Genomic DNA, 22,057 nt, shown 5'->3' with positions numbered 1-22,057 from the left:
ATTATGAGAGGAATGAAACACATTGGGTTCTGCTGTTATCAGGTAATGCTACATCACACCACACAGTCACTGATTTATTTCCTATAAGAGAACACATGTTTTATTCATTATTCATTTCTACTAAGAACATGAGTTCTGTGGAATCATATTTTAATATGCACAAATATGCATTAGGTTTGCAACAAAAATCCTACTATCCAAATAGTTTACAAAAAGAAACACCAAATGTTTTTCATGCATTAATACATAAATGCTAGCTGTAAATTAATTCATATTAAAATAGTATAATTGTGGTCTCTCACCAGCTGCAATTGTTATGACATTCCATTCCTCAGTTCAATGTACTGTACATGACATGCTGATTCATTTATTACTGCACAAGCTGATAGAGCATGCATAAAGTGCAATTATAAGATTTCCTAATGTCTGATAGAAGCATCAGTTAATAATTTTAAACAAGATGATGCCTTTATACACAAAGTGCACTCCTCTTACTATCAAAATAGCTTAAAGATTTTAAGAAGGCATTCCTATAATGTAATCGGGCAATATTTACTATTACAATTCCCAAATCTTCCACCTTTGAACAATCCCAAAGAAATAGGAACATCAGGAACATATAACAAAACATTCCTGGAAGCAAATGTTTAAAAAAAAAAAAAAAAAAGAAGAATGGGAAAACCATATGGATTTCTGGAACTGATTTACTTTAAACTAGCACATGAGAAGTGAAGTATAAAATACATATACATATTAATTGAATCATTCTTCTTATAAGGCTCTCACCACTAAGATGATGAACATGTTTGTTTTTTAAGATGTTGACATTTAGATTTTCCAGTGTTGGCTCAGTGGTCTTGCTGCATGATTAAAATTAAATAAATAAATCTTTATCTTTAAGAAGGAATGCAAATGTAATGTTTTTTTTACAGGATTGAAGCATGTTGATCTTTTAAATCCTTCTCTTTGAAAAGCATACTTTATTAAGTTAACCCAGTCTAGTTTAGACATAACTGTAGACATTCAGTAAAATAGCTTTACTAAATGTATCACTTTCATCTGGATTCAGAGACTCAACAACCTCATTAGTAAATTCATAGATATATCTGCAGACAAAATCTTTATAGTGTCAAAATTCCTTAGACTTTTCCTGATGTGCAAGCTCCAGCACCCTAAAAGGCAAAAATGATAGAACTTCTATATTACATAAAGTTGATTATGGACATACAATATATGGACAAAAGTATTGGGACAAGAACATTTTCCAGTAATATGTGGTTCTTCCCCAAACTGTTACCACAAAGTTGAAGTCTTCAGATGTTGGAGCCTTAACAATAAATCTTCCCTTCACTTAAATTAAAAAACCCAAACATGTTCCAGTTTGACAATGCCCCAGTGCACAAAGCCAAATTGATAAATATATGGTGGAAGATCTTGAGTGGACTGAGTGCTCTGACCTCAACCCTACTGAACACCTTTGTTATAAATTGCACAGATCTTCACAAGCACACTACAAAATCTAGTGGATCATCTCTCTAGAAGAGTGGAGGTTATTACTATATATATAGGAACTAAATGTAAAATGGGATGTTTAAAAATCACATTCGAATCTAATAGTTAGGTGTCCACGAAAATATATTTGCATTCTGTAGCATTACATTATCCCTTTATTGGAACTAAGAGGTTAAACCCATGAATATTTGAAGATGACAATGCTTATATGCAAAAAGTGAGATGGCAGTCTATAACAAGAGCACTGAATGGGAGGCAGAAAGACAACCTGATTGCAAGGGCAACATGCACACACATTCTCTCACTCATTCACACCTTGGGGCAAGTTAATAAGAATGATGATAGAGAAACATTGGATGTGTGTATTATTTGAGTTCCTAGGGGCAATGCAGCAGAATGACCCCCACATACTATACAAACAATGAAGAACAATAGGCTGGGGTGAAAATCAACCTTGTTGATTTACGTATAGTCAGATGTGAATCTGGTTCTGAGCTTTGATCTGTGCATGTCGACTTGATTGTGTGCTTGCAGCATTTTAAGGCACATTTCAAGGTGGGTGATAAACACCCATGCTTCCACTGACTCTTGATTCTAGCACATAGCCATACTGTTGTGTAGCATTGCGCTCTGGCACTCCGTTAAGATCAAACCATTGCATGAAATGGAACATACAATTATTAAGACTTATGACTAAGCCAAAATATGGAACTTTGCATCATTTTATGCATTTTAGTAATAAATAAACAGTTGCAAATATGGGTCATTCGACTTTAATTAGCAGTGTAATGCATTATATTTCTAGCAGTCTGGATGGCTGTATTGACGAGCTATACATACAGTGACCATTACTGTCCCAAATTGAATCCTCTTGAACAAAAACTGACCCTGTGTGACTGTATAGCCTCTTTGAACAAATAACATCTTTCACTAACTTTCGACACACTCACACAGCCAAACTGCTTATCTGATTAGCTTGTCAGTAGAGAGCTCTATAATATCACAATGAAAATGTTTTTATTGTTATTGCCTTCTCTGTTAAAAATATCCTTATAAACAAATATATACAGCTCTCAGGACCTTAATTCTTTTAATCTAAAATACTGAGATATATTCAGGATATGGATTATGCCATATTCCAGGATTTTATTATGCAAACATTTATTATTGGAATAAAGAAAGAAAAACGTTCAATTTTAACCTAGATTTGGGTCTAATAAGATGGAGACAAACGTAAATCCAGATGTCATCTTGCACATCACGTCTAAAAGGCACAGACACACACCACTGCCACGACCACAATGTTGCAGACAGTTGCAATGATGGCCACCCACAGCCAGATGGCGTCGCTGGAGAATTTGCCCTCGTCCTCATGCTCCACAGGCTGGGAGAGGTTGGCATTCAGGTTAGATGCAGATGTCTGGAGGGATGTGTTGCCATTCAACGGGGAGTCCATGAAGGCAACTGCATAATGCTGTCAAGAGATATAATATGATTATATATATATATATATATATATATATATATATATATATATATATATATATATATATATATATATATATATATATATATATATATATACATTTGTGGCATTTATCAGACGCCCTTGTCCAGACCGATGTACAAAAGTGCTTTGAGTCTCTTGCAATGAATAATTTGTTTATTTATTGATTTACTTATTTGTTTGAACAAAGCAAACATGGAAAGTGTTGGTTTGACTGTTTCAGAAAGAGGTAGGTCTTCACCTGTCACTTGAAGATAGCCATGGACAGACATCTAGAGGATGTTCATTACACCACCTTGATGCCAGAACAGAGAAGAGCCTTTAAGTATACTTACCTCTCATCCTGACCTACCGACCTACGAACGCCCGAAGAAAACTTTCAAAATCTCTGTGTGCTATTTATACAGATTTGACAATGACACAAACTAAGGGAGAGGAAGAAGGACACCTGGCAGGAATGCATTGTGGGACTGAGACATGTAAGTCTTACTGTTCTTGACTTACGAATAATCAACTTATGAACACTTTTCCATTCCCTATCTAATTCATAAGTCGAGGGCTACCTTTGTGTTTGTATATATATATATATATATATATATATATATATATATATATATATATATATATATATATATATATATATATATATATATATATTTACTGTAAATTAGAATCTTTAATTTTATTTAATTCATTAACTATATAAGACAGAAAATGCTGGTAAATTTGCAATAACAGCAGCTCAGTAGTTTCGGGTGAAGCTAAAATTTATGGTTTATATTATCACACTCATTCTACTATGTTATCGTTTTTATAACAATAGTGCATTGACTTTTGTTTAAATAATATAAAATATAGAATTTTAACTTCAAATAATTTTGAAATAATTGTAGTGTGTTTTAATATTTAGAATGATTTTGTTGAGTCAAAAAATGGTGGCATATGGTTAACAAACACACACACACACACACACACACACACACACACACACACACACACACACACACACACACACCTGGAGAACTCCATATGCCGTAGCAAACTGCTCACTGTAGAGCTTGAATACAGACAGCTAAACAACAATGTCATCATTAATAATTCTAATTCCAAAATCCTTCAGCTTGATGAAAAATAACTTGGTTTCTGCCTCATGTATTCCCATATATCATGCAAATGTCTGATAGTTCTCATCTTGGCCAGCCATATGGTGACACCAGTCTGCTAGCACAGGTGTTCTCTGAGTACCTTGGTCTAATTCAGTTCCCTGCTGCTCTCCACCTCATCGACTCTGGCTTCCCCACTGCAAGAGGCTTTATTTATCACTCAAAGCACTGACAGCAACACGGTGAAGGACACAGAGGAACTCTTGTTATCTTGTTAAGCTATCTTGTTAACAGGACGGATCTTAGCAGAAGTGATTGAATGTTTGTGAAATGGAAGTGGATATATGTGAGTAAACCAATACAATGTTTTTTTTTAATCTTGCCATCCGAGCAGAAATGTGAAAGTTTATTATATTGCAACATGATGTCTAAAATTAAGCCTCGATCTAATAAAGGTGCAACGCATCATGGTAGAAATGTAAACCGTCCCAAAAAAAAGCAACTTCAAAGAGAAAGATATTATGAAATACAATTCTTTAATCAATAAAGAATTTTGTGTGAGGACAAGTAAATGAGACTGGTTAACTAATTTAACTGTTTTTGGTTTTTTTTTTTTATAGTTGTTAATGTCACTAGTTTATGACAGCTTTTGATGCGTTGCTGTTTATTCATTGTGTGGAACGCAGGGGATCCATGGCACATCTTTGAATCCACCAGGATGGGAGCTGACAATCTATTACACATAAATATTCATCTACTCATTTCCCCCCTAGAGGCAACTTAGATCAGCCAATCCACCTACTAGCATAATGTTGGCAGGTGGGAGGAAACCAGAGAACCCAGAGGATACCCACACAGTCACAGGACGAGCTCCACTAACAGTAGAGAATTAGTTCATAAGTGTACCAGATTTGGTAAAAAGTCAAGAAATGTAAAAGTTAATGTAGTTGTAGAAAAGTGCAGTATTTTATGAGATGTACAAATCAAAGTTCCATTAGGTTTTTTTACTCCCCTCATGTCAAGCATCTTTTGAAAGACTGACATCCAAACATGCACAAAAATTCTTGACTAGTAGCTACTTTTCATAGTGGCTTCATAAACCTTTCCTAAGGCTACAGATTAATTCATTGATTTTTTTTTATTCAGTTCTAAAAAAAGTTCAAAACAGACTTCTGCACCTTTAAATTGAACTACAGAAACAGACTATATAGCATTAAAGACAAATCATTGTGTGAAGATTTAAGGGCTTAAAGGGAGTTTCAGTTGATTAAGTAACTCTGGCTACAGTTTCAGAGTGAAACTCATTGTAGCAAGATCAATCCTGGAGATTGTGGGGTTCTGATGGAAATGCTCACCAACCAAGCAACACTTCAATTTGAGCTGTGTTAATGGCAGAGTGAACTGCAATCTCTAAATGGATCGCTCTAAACAGATGATTGTTAAACTTCTAAAAGGCAATAGCTTTTAATAGCTCTTCTTTCACATAGTTGTATAATTACAACTCTTACAGCTACAGACAGACAGACAGACAGACAGACAGACAGACAGACAGACAGACAGACAGACAGAGAAGTGTGGAAAATTTACATGTAATACATGAGTCTGTCATGGAAAACTTAGGTACTGTAAATTCTAGAACATAAATCAATAAAAATAGATAGATAGATAGATAGATAGATAGATAGATAGATAGATAGATAGATAGATAGATAGATAGATAGATAGATAGATAGATAGATAGATAGATAGATAGATTGATTGATTGATTGATTGATTGATTGAACTGAAACGCTGATTACACCCCAGGCCTCCTCACCCTACATCAGTACATGACTTTACTAACGCCAAAAGAGTGTTGGGGCTAAATGTGAAATAATATGTTCAGAAAGCACATTTAAATTCCATGCTCAGGTTTACACAAACCTTTGTCTGTATAGTGTAGGTGCAATCTGTAGTTAACTTGCAGTTTTATATCTATTTTTATTTTCATTCAAAGCTGTGACGTCTGTAAGGTCATGTTTTTTACTCATGTTATCCCTCATGTTGTCTCAGCTATAAGCAGTGACCAGCTTGTCATTTCACAGATAAACTAGAACACATAGAGCAAGTCCTCTGCAAAGAGTCGGGTGCAAAAACTGTACAAAGCACTGATAAAACAAGCTTCCATGTCAAGAATAATACATGTTTTTCTTGATTAATAACACACAGTATATTCATTGATAGGGACTACAAAGCACTTTTGTAAGTTTCTCGGGATAAGGGTGTCTGTTAAATGCATTAAATGTAAATGTAGATATAAAAATTTTAGTCAGTTGATTATTTAGTTTTGATGATGTTGCATCTACAATTCAGGTCCCCTGTGAATGAGCTGTTACTATTGAAAAAATAAAACTATTAAAAATAAAAGCATTAATATTGGCACTGTAGATCTAGACCACCCGCTCTCTCTGGAAAGCATTTAACAGAACGATGGCATATTTTTCAGTAGTTGCCATCACTCATCAGCTAACCGAACACCTGCTTTAGAAACTATCATCACTGTCCCATGCTGTGCTAAAAGAACCAATGCCAAAATGCAATCAGTGTGAGATGGAACAAATTGTAACTATAAATTAGACTCAGCATTCATTACAAACAGATAAGACATTTGAATGCTTTACTTGTGCATACTGTATTGTAAAATAATTGAAGTGACCATTAACTATATTCCATTTTTACAACTTAAATGGACATGGCTTTTTAAGCTACATCCCACATTGGTGTCAGTACCCTCTTTATTACATTTATAATTACAGTACAGGAGCGAAGAGAACAGATGTGAGCTGGTGCACTATTTTAATACTGATATTCTGTCATTTTATTATAATGTACAGAAAAGGAATCATAATTAAATAGCTTTTCCCATCTGTTTATAACTAAAAATTCCAACCTGCTTTAATCAGGAATACAATTTGAAGAAATACATTAACGACTAAGAAATTAAGTCAGTATCCACCTCAAGCTGATATACCCAGTATAAGTTCTGTAAATTTACCCATAGAAGATAATGAGAAAGCAAAATCTAACACATAAATGAAAAGTACTATGATATAGACCATTTTACAGTTAAACATGCAAACATAAAGTTCAGCACCTTATGCTGACTTCAAAATCACAAACGGAAATAGTTTGAGAAATTATTAAGGAAAAATTGAAAATGATATGTTTCCATATAGATTTAATATAAATACTCATGACCAGCTAGAATGAAATAAAGCCCTGTCATTCTAAAGAAAAATACAATTCCTTTAAAACTCAAGTTGTCTTGTGTAAAGTTTCTGTGCATGTTCACCCCATGGAAAACAGTCTGTTTTATTGAGACTAGTAAATAAAGTTAATTTGTAGGCACCAACGACTACACAAACGGACAGACAGACAGACAGACAGACAGACAGACAGACAGACAGACAGACAGACAGACAGACAGACAGACAGACAGACAGACAAACAGACAGACAAACAGACAGGCAGGCAGGCAATCAGACAGACAGACAGACAGACAGACAGACAGACAGACAGACAGACAGACAGACAGACAGACAGACAGACAGACAGACAGATAGAGATATAAATAGATAGAAAGATGACAAATGATAACACTAAAACATATAAATTGCCAAGCTTTAGTTTCATGTTCACAAATCTGGACAATAAAAGGCTTTTACAGCAAGAAACCCACATATAAACTATCATTCCAGTCCAGAATGTTTTTTTAAGCCACTTTCTGCACTTTTGTGCTGAAGCCATGACTTTGACCATCATATTTGATCAGGTTTTACATATTAACTAGATAATTTACAAATAACAAAAATAAAATTGCACGTTTAAACGCTAACAGTGTTAATGCACAAAAAAAAGCCATTACATATATTAGTTCAAAACGGAAAAGCAGGTGCTCTTACCTGAGCTGGGATCAGAGAGAACTCCATCTTTTACAGATACGATTATAATAACTGACTTGTAAAATTGTAAGCAAAAAATTTTTAGCTGTTTAATAGCACATTCTATGTTTGCCAGTATATCTATTCGTTTGTCTTCATGTTATAAAATAGTTATAACTAAGGTGAGGCTTTGGTTTCACAGCCTGGAGCTGACAGTGTAAGCAGTGAAGCTGAGGAGTCCATCTGTGAGTGTGGATGAACAGCCTTACCACAGTCACAGTGAACGTAACTCTAAACGTCATGTTCATAGCCACACCCACAGATATTTTTTGACCAATCAATGTTCATGCTCACCGTGCAGTTCGACAGTGGAAACGCACACCTGCATGATTAGTGTAGATGTTCTTCTTCTTCTTCTTCTTTCGGCTTCTTCCATTAGGGGTCACCACAGCGGATCATCTGTCTCCACACCCCCGATTGGTCAAAAAATATGAGATGTGAGAATATGGGAAATGAGTGACCTCTGAAAAAGTGCTTCAAGTTGAGTTATTGATTAATTGATTGACTGATTTATGGATTGATTTGTTCATGGTGATGTGGTGGGCCGTTTTACATACCTGACCTTCCTCACATCTGTGTTAGCTTCTGGCTCTTCCTTATATTTATGTTGTCATAGCTAGTCTTGCTGGAGTTCCTACTTGAATTCTTATAACATTGTACATTTACATTAATGGCATTTGCTAGATGCTGTTATCAAGAGCGACTTACAGTTATCGTCGTTATACAGCTGAGTGATTGAGGGTTAAGGGCCTTGCTCAATGCCAGCTGTCACCCCATCTTCTCTCTCTCTCTCTCTCTCTCTCTCTCTCTCTCTCTCTCTCTCTCTCTCTCTCTCTCTCTCTTCACAGTCTCTCTCTCTGTCGAGTTAAACATGCTCCTGAAATACCAGTGATCCTAACAATTTCTTCTTTCCAGACCTGCCTGATTCATCCAATTTTATATTAGAGTATCAATCAGTGAACAGTTAAACATAATAAAATATATAATTATTAGGGTATTTTGTGTCACCAGGTGAGTTCCCTTTTGAATCTGGTTCAATATTAAAGTATTTTCAAAATAAATTATGTGTAATGTTTCTTTTTGTTTTAAATGTAATTTAAGAATTCGGGTTGGTTTGGATGGACACACGAAAGATCTCTAACAAAAATAAAGAACTGTTGATGAATAGTCAGAACGTGACCATGACTGATACATTCTAAATCATCTAAAAGCCACCAAGGTCCACAGTACATTACACTTCTGACATACTATTGTCAAGTGTCTGGCTAGGTGTTATGAAAACAAAAAGGCTGTATTTGCATGTATTTTTTGTAAATTTAAGATTCTATGTGATCACGTAATAGTCCCTTAAAACATGATGTGATAGTAGATTTTATAGTGTTGGGCTTCCACAAGCCACCAACTTCAATATACCTTCAAACAGCTTTACTACAAGTTTCTGGAACTGTACTGGAGCTGGAGAACTGGATATACTCTTGATTGCTGGTGGTATAAAGATCAGAGATTTTAGTTGGCTTAGATCTGGTGACTAGGTTATAGCACTTGTTCAGTAGAGTTGTTTTTTTTCCTTAAGGATAGGGGAGAGGTCATCCTAGAAGAGATCAGAATCATTAGGATATTCAATCAGCAGAAACTTTGTACTGATTCATAGTGTGCCTACTTTTTAAGGAGAAAAGAGCACCAATATTTAATTAATAATTGTAATTTTTGTGTTTTCAAAAAAAAATTTTTTCCCAGCTCTTTCCACCTTTTAATTTCATTTGCGAACCAAAGAACATGAAATAGCATTTGAGCTCTCAACGAGCGTAGCTTCAAGATGATAGACATCTGTGTTACTAAAGGCAGTGCTCTGTCAAGGACATCCAGCAGGCAATGTGTTCACTTGGCATGTTTGTCAGTCCCGTTTTCAAAATGTCCTACACATCTGTCAGATGAAATGATGCAGCGACCCTCATCTCGGTGTACATTTTCATGATGAAGCCTACAAAATAAATGACTGAACAATGTGACATCTGTTCCAACCAGGTGATGTCTGGAACTGCAGTATATTCTTCTACCTATTATTAAAATCTAATTACAAAGCAGAAGAATGAACAATGAGATAATATGTAGATATAGTTGGTCAGAATATAAAATTTAAAGAAAGATACATTCTTGTGAATACATTCCTATTATGGAATAGATCATGGATCTTTACAGAGTTTTTCTTACATCCACGTGTGCCTGTGTTTTGTATTGACAGATGGATGCCGCATGCTTCATTAAGTCAATGTGACCTAAAACATTAACACAAATAATGCCTCGAACACTTTGTGTGTATTGGTGTACACATGTTCATTTGTGCTGTAGGCAGTATACCAAGCTCAATAATACAATAGATTTCACTGAGTTAAGAGCATTCTATGGACACCTGACCTTAAGATTCATATGTGCTTTTTGAACCTCCCATTTCACATTTAGTCCCCATTTGCTGTTATAACCGCCACTAACCTCCAATAATCTCCACTCCTCTGGGATGATGTTTTATTAGATTTTGAAGTGTGCTTGTGGAGATTCATCTACAAGGGTGTTAGTAAACTCAGGTACTGATTGAGGGTAAGGAGGCTGAGGTGCTGAGGTCAGCATTTTGATTAGTCCCAAAGGTTTTTAGTAAGGTTGAGGTCAGAGCTCTATTGCAAGCCACTCAAGATCTTCCACTCCAACATATGTGAAGCATATCTTCTTACATCTCACTTCGTGCGCAGGGGCATTGTCATGCTGGAACAGGTTTGGGTCTCCTATTTCAAATGAAGGAAAAATGTAGTGTAATGCCACAACATCTAAAGACTTCATATACAATTGTGTGCCTCCAACTTTGTGTTGAAAAACCAAAAATAGCTGGAAAGGTCAGGTGTCCAAATACCTTTGTCCATATTGTTTATTGTTTGAGAAAATAAAAGGTAAATTCCTATTTCTTTAATTTGTGTATTTATTTAAAAGTAAAACTTTTACAAGATCTTATTTACGAGATATTTTTGCGGAGGTTTCGCCTGAGGCAGGGTGACCTGTGCAGGCTGTATATGCTGGGCAATTTGTAATGCAAATGTGTTATAGAGTAAATGAAACGAACCAAAAGAAATCTTAGTATAATGACTACAAGAACTGATTAATAATATAACAGCGATGTTTGCAGTGGTTTGGAAATGGGATGGAAAATGCAACTGATGGAAAACAGCAGTTGTCTTTCAGCATGACAATGCTAACAGCATACTGCATCTATTACAATAACATGACTGTGTAGTAAAAGAGTCCAGGAGCTGAACTGGCCTGCCTACAGGCTAAACCTTTCACCATTTAAAAACATTTGGTGCATAATGAACAAAAAAATATAACTAAGGATATAAAGATATATAATGGTATATATTTTTGTTTAAATATTTGATGCTTTTTTAAATTTTTATTATTGTGAATAGAACATTGATTTGGAGACAAGGTGAGGGAGGCACGATTGAGGTGGTTTATACATGTGAAGAGTAGACACATGGGGTATATCTGTAGACGAATGCTGAGGATGGAGCTGCCAGGACGGAGGAAAAGAGGAAGGCCATGGTTTATGGATTAGGTGAAGGAACACATGCAGGTAGTTGCTTTGAAAGAGGCAGATGTAGAGGACAGATTAGTATAGAGACGGATGAGCCGCTGTGGCGCCCCCTAACGGGAGCAGCCGGAAGAAGAAGAAGGTGTTGTATTACATTCCACCAGTGTAACTAGACATGTTTTTTTTTTTTTTTAAGCATGGACCCAGTTTTAATCACCATGGATCACCATGTGTCATGTATGAGTTCTGTACATTTGTTGTAAGTTTTAAAAGTTGTATGTAAAAACCACAGTGGTGTGAAACTGAATCCAATTCAATTTATTTTTATTTGTACAGCGCTTTTAACAATTAACAATGTCTCAAAGCAGCTTTACACAGATAATGTGGGGATAAAAGATTAATATGTTCTTTATAAGTGTAAGTTTGTCCCTGATGAGCGAGCCGGTGGAGAGGAAGAAATCCCCGAGATGGCATAAGCAGGAAACCTTGAGAGGAACCAGGCTCAAGAGGGAACCCATCCTCATCTGGGTTGCACCGGATGTCCATTTATTGCAGATATACAATGTTGCGGGATACAGCGATGGTGATCAGAAGCAAACTGTAGTCCTAAATCAGTGTATCAGACTGTTGACATTAACCACAGTCCAAATCCATCCTCAAAGCTCGCATTCTTACTCCAGAATTTCATGGAACCACCCAAGGCATTGATGAGAAACCTTCCCCTGCTGCACAGAGTGGCCTCCAAACGAAGAGGACACTATCCAGAGGCAGGCCTGGACAAAGTGGAAAGATATGCAGAGGGAAGTAGGGCAGGAACAGTGGTCACTGGAACCTCAGGAGCATATTTAATTGACAGAGAGAGAGAGAGAGAGAGAGAGAGAGAGAGAGAGAGAGAGAGAGAGAGAGGGAGAGAGAGAGAGAGAGAGGGAGAGAGAGAGAGAGAGAGAGAGAGAGAGAGGGAAAAGAAGAATATGGATTATTATGTATCCTTGTTGTTGTATGAAAGTTAATGTCACTGTGCATTTTGAACTCCGGCAAGACTCGCTATGGCAGCATAACTAAAAGGGAGAACCAGAAGGTAACACAGACATGAGGGATCTCTGGGATAAGAGACGGCCCACCACACCACCGTCAACAAACCCGAGTGAACGTGTGAATGTGAGGGGACGACAGCATACAAATATCCCAGTTCACCAAACACTCTATAGCCATGATCCCTCCAGATCTGCTCCTTTACCTAAGAAAAATCTACTGATAAAAGATTTGACTTAATAAATAAGTTTTCAGCCTCGACTTGAACACTGAGACTGTGTCAGAGTCCTGAACACTGATTGGAAGACTGTTCCATAACTGTGGGGCTTTATAAGAGAAAGATCTGCCCCCTTCTGTAGTCTTCATTATTTGAGGTACCAACAAATAGCCTGCACCTTTTGATCTAAGTAGGCGTGGAGGATCATATTGGTACAAAAGTTCACTCAGATACGTTAAGTGCTTTATACGTCAGTAGTAGTATTTTATAACCGATGCAGGATTTAATTGGGAGCAGTGTAGACTGATAAAAACACGGGTGATGTGGTCATATTTTCTAGATCTAGTGAGGACTCTTGCTGCTGCATTCTGAACTAACTGAAGCTTAGTTATGCACTTACTCGAACACCCAGACAGTAAAGCATTACAGTAATATAATCTAGATGTAACAAAAGCATGAACTAGTTTTTCTGCATCCTGTAACGACATCATATTTCTAACACTAGATGGCACACAAACACAACATTATGTGATTCCTTGTTGACTAGATCTGTTTTAGGGAATATGGATGGAAGTGCAAATAAAATAAAAAATTTTACTATTGTGGCCAACAACTTTACTTAATATTAGTTTAATGAATTCCCAGTGAGAAGGGAACCTCTCTCATCATGCAGCATGGTACCACTGTGATTGTTCTGTGCTGTGGGTTGGTGCTTTGTTCGATTTTGCTGATGTCATGTGATTATTTCTGTAGATGTTTTGATTTTCAGTCATATTTTCATCCAATGTCTTTTTATTGGTATGTGCACAAATTATACTCACCTGTTCTCAGTTGAACCTATATGTTATTTATATGTTGTTGCAAGCCCTGTCATTAGTTCTGTCAGGTTTTATTACTTGGTTCGGGCCCACAGCAGTGGTTTTCTAGTTGACTTATAATGAATACATTTTATTATTCTCTGCAGGTATTTTTCTGAAATAGTTTTCCAAGGTTTGTTATTAAAATTTGATGATGATGCCATAAATAAGAATACTATAAACAAGTAAGATTTTAACATGTCATAAAGGATAAAAGTAACAAACCCAAACCAGTGAAAATTGTCCAATATTTGAATCGCCAAATCAGTTGATATTTCACTTGGTTTAAGATTTATCTTTAAAGCCATAAAAACAATCCAACATATATGGCCAAATGTATTGGGATTGCCAAACTCTTCCAGCCATATTTGGTTCTTTTGTAAACAGTTACCACAAAGTTAAAGGCATACAATTGTATGTCTTGGGATGCAGTACCATAACATTTTCCCTTTAATCGAATTACTAGACCCAAACCTGTTTCAGCATGACTATGCACCTGTGCAAAAAGCCAGTTTCGTAATTTTTTTTTTAATAGATTGACCTTGAAGCTCATGCAGAACTTTCTCCCAACAACATCCTTGAAAAAATAATTACTTATAATCAGGTGTTATCCAGATGAGGACCGGTTCCCTTTTGACAGCACTTACCTGTCTTCTTTCTCATATTGCTTATTAGATCTAAATCTACATCCTGATTTCTGAAAAGTTCTGTGATAATACCTATTTTTAAAAGCACTATAGAATTGAATTGAAGTAAAATGCATTTAGTATATACCACAAATCCTTTGCTTAAATACAGTATAACCACACTGGGACAAATATAATGATAAAATACCAATCGCCAGACCCTTAACATAAATGCGCATTATTGTGAGGTATTTATGAGTGATTGTGGCTGCAGGAGATACACTGATGAAAACTTTATGGTCACCGATCAGGCATAACATTATGACCATTTGCCTAATATTGTGTTGGTCCCCCTTTTGCTGCCAAAATGGTCCTAACCTGTCGAGCATTAACAGCATTAACTTCTTCAGCAATTTAAGCTACAGTAGCTCCGGAACAGACTAATATATTCCACCCACTAACAGGTGCTAAGGTGAAGAGATAATCAAAAAATCATTAAATAATTACACTTGTCACTTATCTGACTGTATTTATAATATATATGCAGTATCACAGCCATGCAGATCTCCTGTTTGTGCGATATAGCAAAAATGTAATACTCTTTGTATTAAGGACTTTCATCGTACTGACTTATTACAGCAGTGTATTTTCACTGTAAATATCATTAATCTCAGGTTTCTTTTACAAGCATTACAGCATTGATATTTATTTTTTTATCTTTTATTAATTTTTTTAATTATAACTCAATTTAGATTAGTCACAGTTTTGGATTTTGTGCTTACAATTTAACAGAGAGTGAGAGAAACAGAGAGAAAGAGAGAGAGACAGAGAGAGTGAGATTGGAATATTTATGCTGTACTACTTCTTCTTTTTCTTTAGGCTTCTCCCATTAGGGGTCGCTACAGCGGATCATCTGTCTCCATACCCCACTGTCCTCTACATCTGCCTCTTTCAAACCAACTACCTGCATGTTTTCCCTCACCACATCCATAAACCTTTTTCTTGGCCTTCCTCTTTTCCTCCTTCCTGGTGGCTCCATCCTCAGCATTCTCCTACCAATATACCCCAATCAATGTAGTTATTTCCAGAGGCATTATTTTGAAAAGTGTTTGATTTTCATACCATAATATGAATTTGATGATTGCCCTTCGTAAGATTACAATGAACGATGAGTAGAAGATTACAAATTCAATGCTAACATATACAGCAATTTGTTCAAGAAAAGAATTACGTGTATCACATAGTCCATTTGAGTTGTTGAGGGAACAGGTATTTTTTGTATGTGTCCAATAACAGAGAGTGCAAGAAGACGAGATGAAAATTTTAAATTGTTGCATGTTCGACTGTACCCCTTGCAACCTGCTGAATAAGGCTCATAATCATGCAACTGAAACTGAAACATCTAACACCTACAGCCTCAATGGAAAATTACTTCTGTGTGGCTAGGTTTTTTAAAGAACTGACAGGAATACATAAAGTTTTCCATATATAATAAAAAGAAAATCTGTGTATAAAGCTGATAAGAGGTTATTTAGCTTTTTATTGTGAGAAAATCCAACTAAATAATGTTTCATGGTGTTAATAATGTTTCAATAATGTTAATTGGATATTTAGGAGGATTTCAGAGATGTCTTAAATTGTTAAGACTTAAATGTCAGAAGCACTGAGGCAGAAAACAGGATGTACTTATGTAAACATGTACGTAAATGATGTCGTCATTGTAATGAGGGATTTATCCATATCTCACTCGTAACCTATTATATCCAGTTATGTACAAACAATTGGTAACAGAAGTAAAATTATTTAAAAAAACACAATGATGGGATTACTCCAATAATGATCTCAAAAGTAAAAAGGCATCATGGACAGTATGTGGATTATATTAATATATAAATAAAGGCACATTTCCATGTATGGCTCAGCCAAATGCTCTACATATCACATGGCAGAGAGAAAAAAAAAAAGAGTATTAATCTGTACCTTTCAGTGACTAATGTGAATGGTGTCCTGTAATGGACTGATGTCCAGGATAGGCTCTGACCATGATAAAGTGGTTAAGATATATGAACTCTCTTTTCTGTAAACAGGAAACGTCACCTACCCTGATTTGTCTTCATGCTTGCAAATTGCAACAAGAAACAAATAATTGATGTGACAGCCTGAGCACTGGAGAGTTTTTTTTCTTGTATTCATATGAGACATTATTTATTACCTAAGCAGCCTGCTCATTGCAAACATGCAGCCATACAATGCAATCTCTCTCTCTTTCTCTCTCTCTCTCACACACACACACACAAACAAACACACACACACACACACACACACACACACACACACACACACACACACACACGCACACACACAGAGCAGGCTTATTAAATCATAGTTCCTCTTTACACACCACTTTCCTTTCCTAGGCGTCTCTGTAAATCTGTTAGCTCACTAGCCGAGGCCCACAGGACATTTGTACAGAGATATGAGATGTTCTGTGCACACTGGCTGTATTAATGTTTTATTAGTCAGTCCTCTGCAGATGCCCTCCCCTCCCTGGTACCTATTTCATCCCCAAACAGAGCAAAGCTGCTAACTACATGTTGCAAACCAATGCTAGCTCCCAAGTTAGCCTGTGATCTAAAAACATCTTTTCCTAACATTTTACCTAGCTACCTGCTTAGAATAAATATCTAGCTGTCATTTTTTAACCAACTTTCTGCATTCATTAGCATAATAAACACCACCTATGTTCGAATACTATTTTTATTTTTGTAGTCTCTTCCACCGGTATATGCTCTGTGTTCCACTCATGGTTTATGGAAGAAGACACATCCTGTGGGATATCTAATGTCTCATTGCCATGACATCCATTTTCTGGGGTTTATGTTAGTTTGAACATTGAGGCGAGACGCTCATGTTGATGCTGTGCACTTTAACACAGTTCTCCACTTGCATCTAACGTGTATAGTAACACAGCATGAAGGCACACATTCATAATGCAGTAATCTCATTCTCCTTTCCTTTGAACAATAAATTCTTCTCATCAGTGCAGCGGACTGAACAGCATGCATTCGCTTGATAAAAATAGAATGACAAATGGGTTGTTTATTAATCTTTTTCCCCCTCACAAATAATTCGGTGCATCGTGTACAGTTGCCACCTCACTGTGTTATGGTTTCCAATTCAATCCTGTGCTCAGGTTATGGGTTTCCTCCAGGTTCTCTGGTTTCTTTTCTCATGTTAAATACATGCAGGTAACTGTTATGCTTAATAGCCCCTAGGTGTGATTGACCATAAGAATATATGTGTATGGTGCCCTGCAAAGAACTGATATACTATCTGGGAAAAGCTCTCGATCCACTGTGACCCTGACAAAGAAAGGCAATTACTAAAGTTTCACAAATAAATCAATAGTTGTAAACAATGTATTTTGTTTAATTTGAACAAAAAGTTAGTAGTTAGCATGCTTCATCATTTTTTATATCAGTATTACCACAATTACACATTCACTTAATATAAAACATTATAGGAAAATTATGTATTAGTGTTTGCACAGTTCTGCAATTTCAGCATCAACATTTTGCAGAAAATAAACAAACAAATAATATACATATTAAGTTTGGTATAGAATATTTATAGGCATTATATTGATGTAGCCTATTTAAAGCTTATTGTGAAAGGCATATTTATTGAGACTGAGGTTATGAAATGTATTTAAGCCCCATGTTTTATCCCTTAGTACTTTTTTACCAAAGTTTTGTCATTTTCTATAATTATTGTTGTTTTCTGATCTGATATAATTAAATTAGTTTCTCCTTGTGAAATAGGAGCTTTTCATATTTCCAGGACATTTATATATTTTGTAAAGAAACTTGGCAGATACAAATTACGTAACTGTTCTATTATTTCAATCCATTTTCTTTTTTAAAATATATATAAATGCATGAAAAGGTTTTGCCCTGTTTCCTTGTGTCAAAACTAATTACATTTCTCACTAATACCAATGAAATCACATTACTTCAACGGTGTGTTTATAAAAATAAGCAGTTATTGTTCAATCAATCTACTGTATGTCATTGCATAAGGCATAAATGGGGTCACGGGGGTCGTATTAACCAGCAGGAAGACAACTACTGAGACAATAATGCCAAACAGACACAACAACATTTGCGATGTTCAGAGACATAAAGCACGATTCAATATGCTAGTCAATTATGTCATGCTAGTCATGTCTCAGGCATAAATTATGGTCTATTTGACATCAGTAGAGAGCCAGAATGGGAAGTTACACTAGCATGAAGGTCAGTGATGCACAAGTAATATTCGTGGACTGAGGCAAAAATTACAATAGCAGGCCTTTTGGAGAGTCTCATAAATCAAAGGTTTATTGCATTTTTCAGTTTCAGGCAATTTCTGCCTGTGTTTCATCTTTTTCCTTTGCCCCTTTATAATTTTTTATTTATCTATAGAGCTATCCAGGCCTGCTTGGACTATTATTTTTGGAAATTTGCAGAATTTTTTTTAATGCATTAATTCTTACACAACTGAGTCAGTATTTTACCTATTTAAAAAAACATAACTTCCTCAAAGTGCTAGTGTGCAAGCTGAACTATTCCTCTTTCAGTGCAATATAATGAAATTGATACTAGTGTGACCTTTGCCAGACTACACATTTTTTCCAATTTAAGGGAGCCTGAAACCAGTTACAGTAGAAGTTACGCAGGACGCATTCTACTGAACACCTGTGATTTGTTTTCCTATTAATCACTTCTTTTATTGTCTTTTCAAAAGTCGCACCGTCCTTGCAGATTCAATTTTTTCTATGCCCACTGTTTTGTGTGGCTTCTTGTTTAGTATTCTATGGGTTTGGCGATGTTAATCATTCTCCCATTACCATTGACGTCAATTCGAATACGTAATTCAACTGCCAGCCTCAGAGTTTGTCAATTTCCTTTAATAAAGTAGATTTTAGCAGGTTTTTACTTGTCTGTGTTTGGGTGAATTTTGTGGTCTCCTTCAAATTTCCGTCAAAGTCCTCTTGACATTTGACGTGTTTAAAAACCACATTTACCTTTTACTTTATATTATAGCATCTGATGCGTCACTTGCAAAGCATTACAACTGCATTTCTTTTCAGTTCAAAAATAATCCATCATCTAAGAACTTGACATGTGGGTTTGACTAACGTGTCTGCTCTGTCATGCCACTGTTTTTGCAAAGAATAGAAAATACCCTTTATTGATGCTTCATCAGATGAAATTTAACACTTGTGAAATGCATGGAAATATACCATTAGAGTTTCAAACATGAATGTCCAATTATATATAGTTTCAGTTTTATAACTTGAATAGCAAAATGATTTCTGACTGACCATGTGGAACAGTAGCTAATGTTTCCTCCTCATGGCACCAGGGTCTACACTTTAATTGTATTAATCTACTGTAAAAGATAACTAGAACATCATCAAGGTTCATCTTCAATGTTTTTAAACCAGTGTATATATTTTAGGGGAAACAAATTGAAGCTAAATAGTACTTGTAAAGGATTGGTGCAAGAAATTATCAAAAAACAACCAAAGTTAAAAAAAAAATAAAAATAAAAAACATAAAATAACATAAATAAATAAACATTTTCAACACATCTCAGTAGCTTTGTTCCTACAAGTGCATAGTTTTTTATAGCTTGTTTTGCACTATTCATGTGGTGAAATTGTTATATGTTTAAAGTCTTAGGGTCTGTTGAAAGGTTATAATATTTTGGTGGTTACTATAATTTTGATAGTATAATATTTGGGTGATTACTAGATTATTTGTACATTTAATCTACAGCTTCAATTTATATGCCACATATACTACAAGCCAACTTACACCGAACAGTCATAAATAGCCACTGAACAGGCATTTTATTATGACCACCTAACTAATGTATTTTGTTTGCCCCCTTTGCTGCAAAAACAGTTCTGACCCATTGAGCATTAACAGCATTAACGTCTTCAGCAATTTGAGCTACAGTAGCTTGTCTGTTGGATCGGACCTCACGAACCAGCCTTCGCTCCCCATGTGAATCAATGAGCCTTGGCCGCCTCTTACCCTGTCGCTGGTTCACCACTGTTCCTTCCTTTGACGATTTTTGATAGATACTGACCACTGCAGACCGGGAACAGCACACAAGAGCTGCAGTTTTGGAGATGCAGGTTTTTTTCCTGCTTCTAACACATCAGTTTTAAGAACAAAATGTTCACTTGCTGCCTAAAACATCCCACCTACTAACAGGTGCCATGATGTGATGAAAAGATCATTAGTGTTATTTACTTCACCTGTCATAATGTTATGCCTGATTGGTGTATATAACAGTTCCTGGACTGTTATGATTCTGTGTAACTATAAAAAAAAAAAAAAAAGGTTTCCTTTTTACTTAGTGTTGGTTCCTCATTAAGTTTATACTTCCCATCTTTTTTTTTTTTTTTTTTGGCTTTTCTACCATGTGCATTGTGTGGCTCTGTGGGTTTCCCTGTAACACCTGAAAATTATATTCTACATGATCCTTTCAAGCCATTCCACCCCATCAAATAAGTAGCAGCTAAAACAATTAGTTCTCCTTCTCAGTCTTTTTTAATTTCCCCACTGAGACAATCACACTTTTGATGCTTTGCAAGAATGCTTGTAGAAAACCACAATAAGCATCATACTGAGCATTAAAACTGGGTTAAAGCTGCCTCAATTATCTGATGTGTCTTTGATATCGCGTCTAGCTAATCTGCAATATAGGTCAACAGTAGCACATGGAATTTAGACTGGGAAAAATAAGTTTTAAAACATTAGTAGCTTAAATTGATATATCGAAAATGCTCCAGAAAAGGATTTTTATTATCATAATGTTACTAATGATGAGCAAAGGGATACATGACTACACTATCTGGCCAAAGCTTTTTTGAACATCACACCCATATCCAGGCCTTCCTTAACTGTAACACAATGTAGGATGTGATTGTTTCGAAAGCCTTTGTATGCTGTGGCATTTTGATTTCCCTTCTCTGTAACAAAGGCATTGAAACCTGTTCCAGCATGGCAATGCCATTGTCAGCAAAGCATAAAGACATGGTTTACCAAGTTGTATTTGGTCAGATACCCAATTTAATTCTATCTTAGTCCTATGAACTGGCAAGCTAAAAACCTAAAGTATACTCTTTCTCCTGCATGCACAGAGATAAACCAGTCAGAAGCTGTTTATTAGTCTGAAGGCCTATACACATATAGGTCAACTTTTCTGTTTAGTAAAAATTTTGAAGCAATTAGCTATTCAGTGACCTGCATACACAACTTAAGCAGGATAGTATAACATTTGGCTCAATGTTAGGGCGCTTGGCTGGAAATATTTTGAGTGGCAAAATGTTAAGTGGCAAGTCCAACCGAGTGCACTCTGAGCAAACAAAGTTCTTGAAAAGTTCTGCAAATTATTTATTCAGTTATTCTCTATTTTAATTACTCTAGTAATTTAAATAGTTTGTGTGACTTATTATTTTTCCTTCTATTTTGCATTGCTGCAACAATCATATCCTCATGATAGATGCTTACATTTGTACCAAGAACAGTATGACCTTCAACAATGTTTTTGTTCGTTATGTATTGATATGTAACGCAATGGTAGTCATC

Source organism: Silurus aristotelis (genome assembly GCF_946808225.1).
Source record: "Silurus aristotelis genome assembly, chromosome: 10".
Lineage (NCBI taxonomy): Eukaryota > Metazoa > Chordata > Actinopteri > Siluriformes > Siluridae > Silurus > Silurus aristotelis.
The sequence above is the reverse complement of the archived record's forward strand: the minus strand, read 5'-3'. Positions refer to the sequence as shown.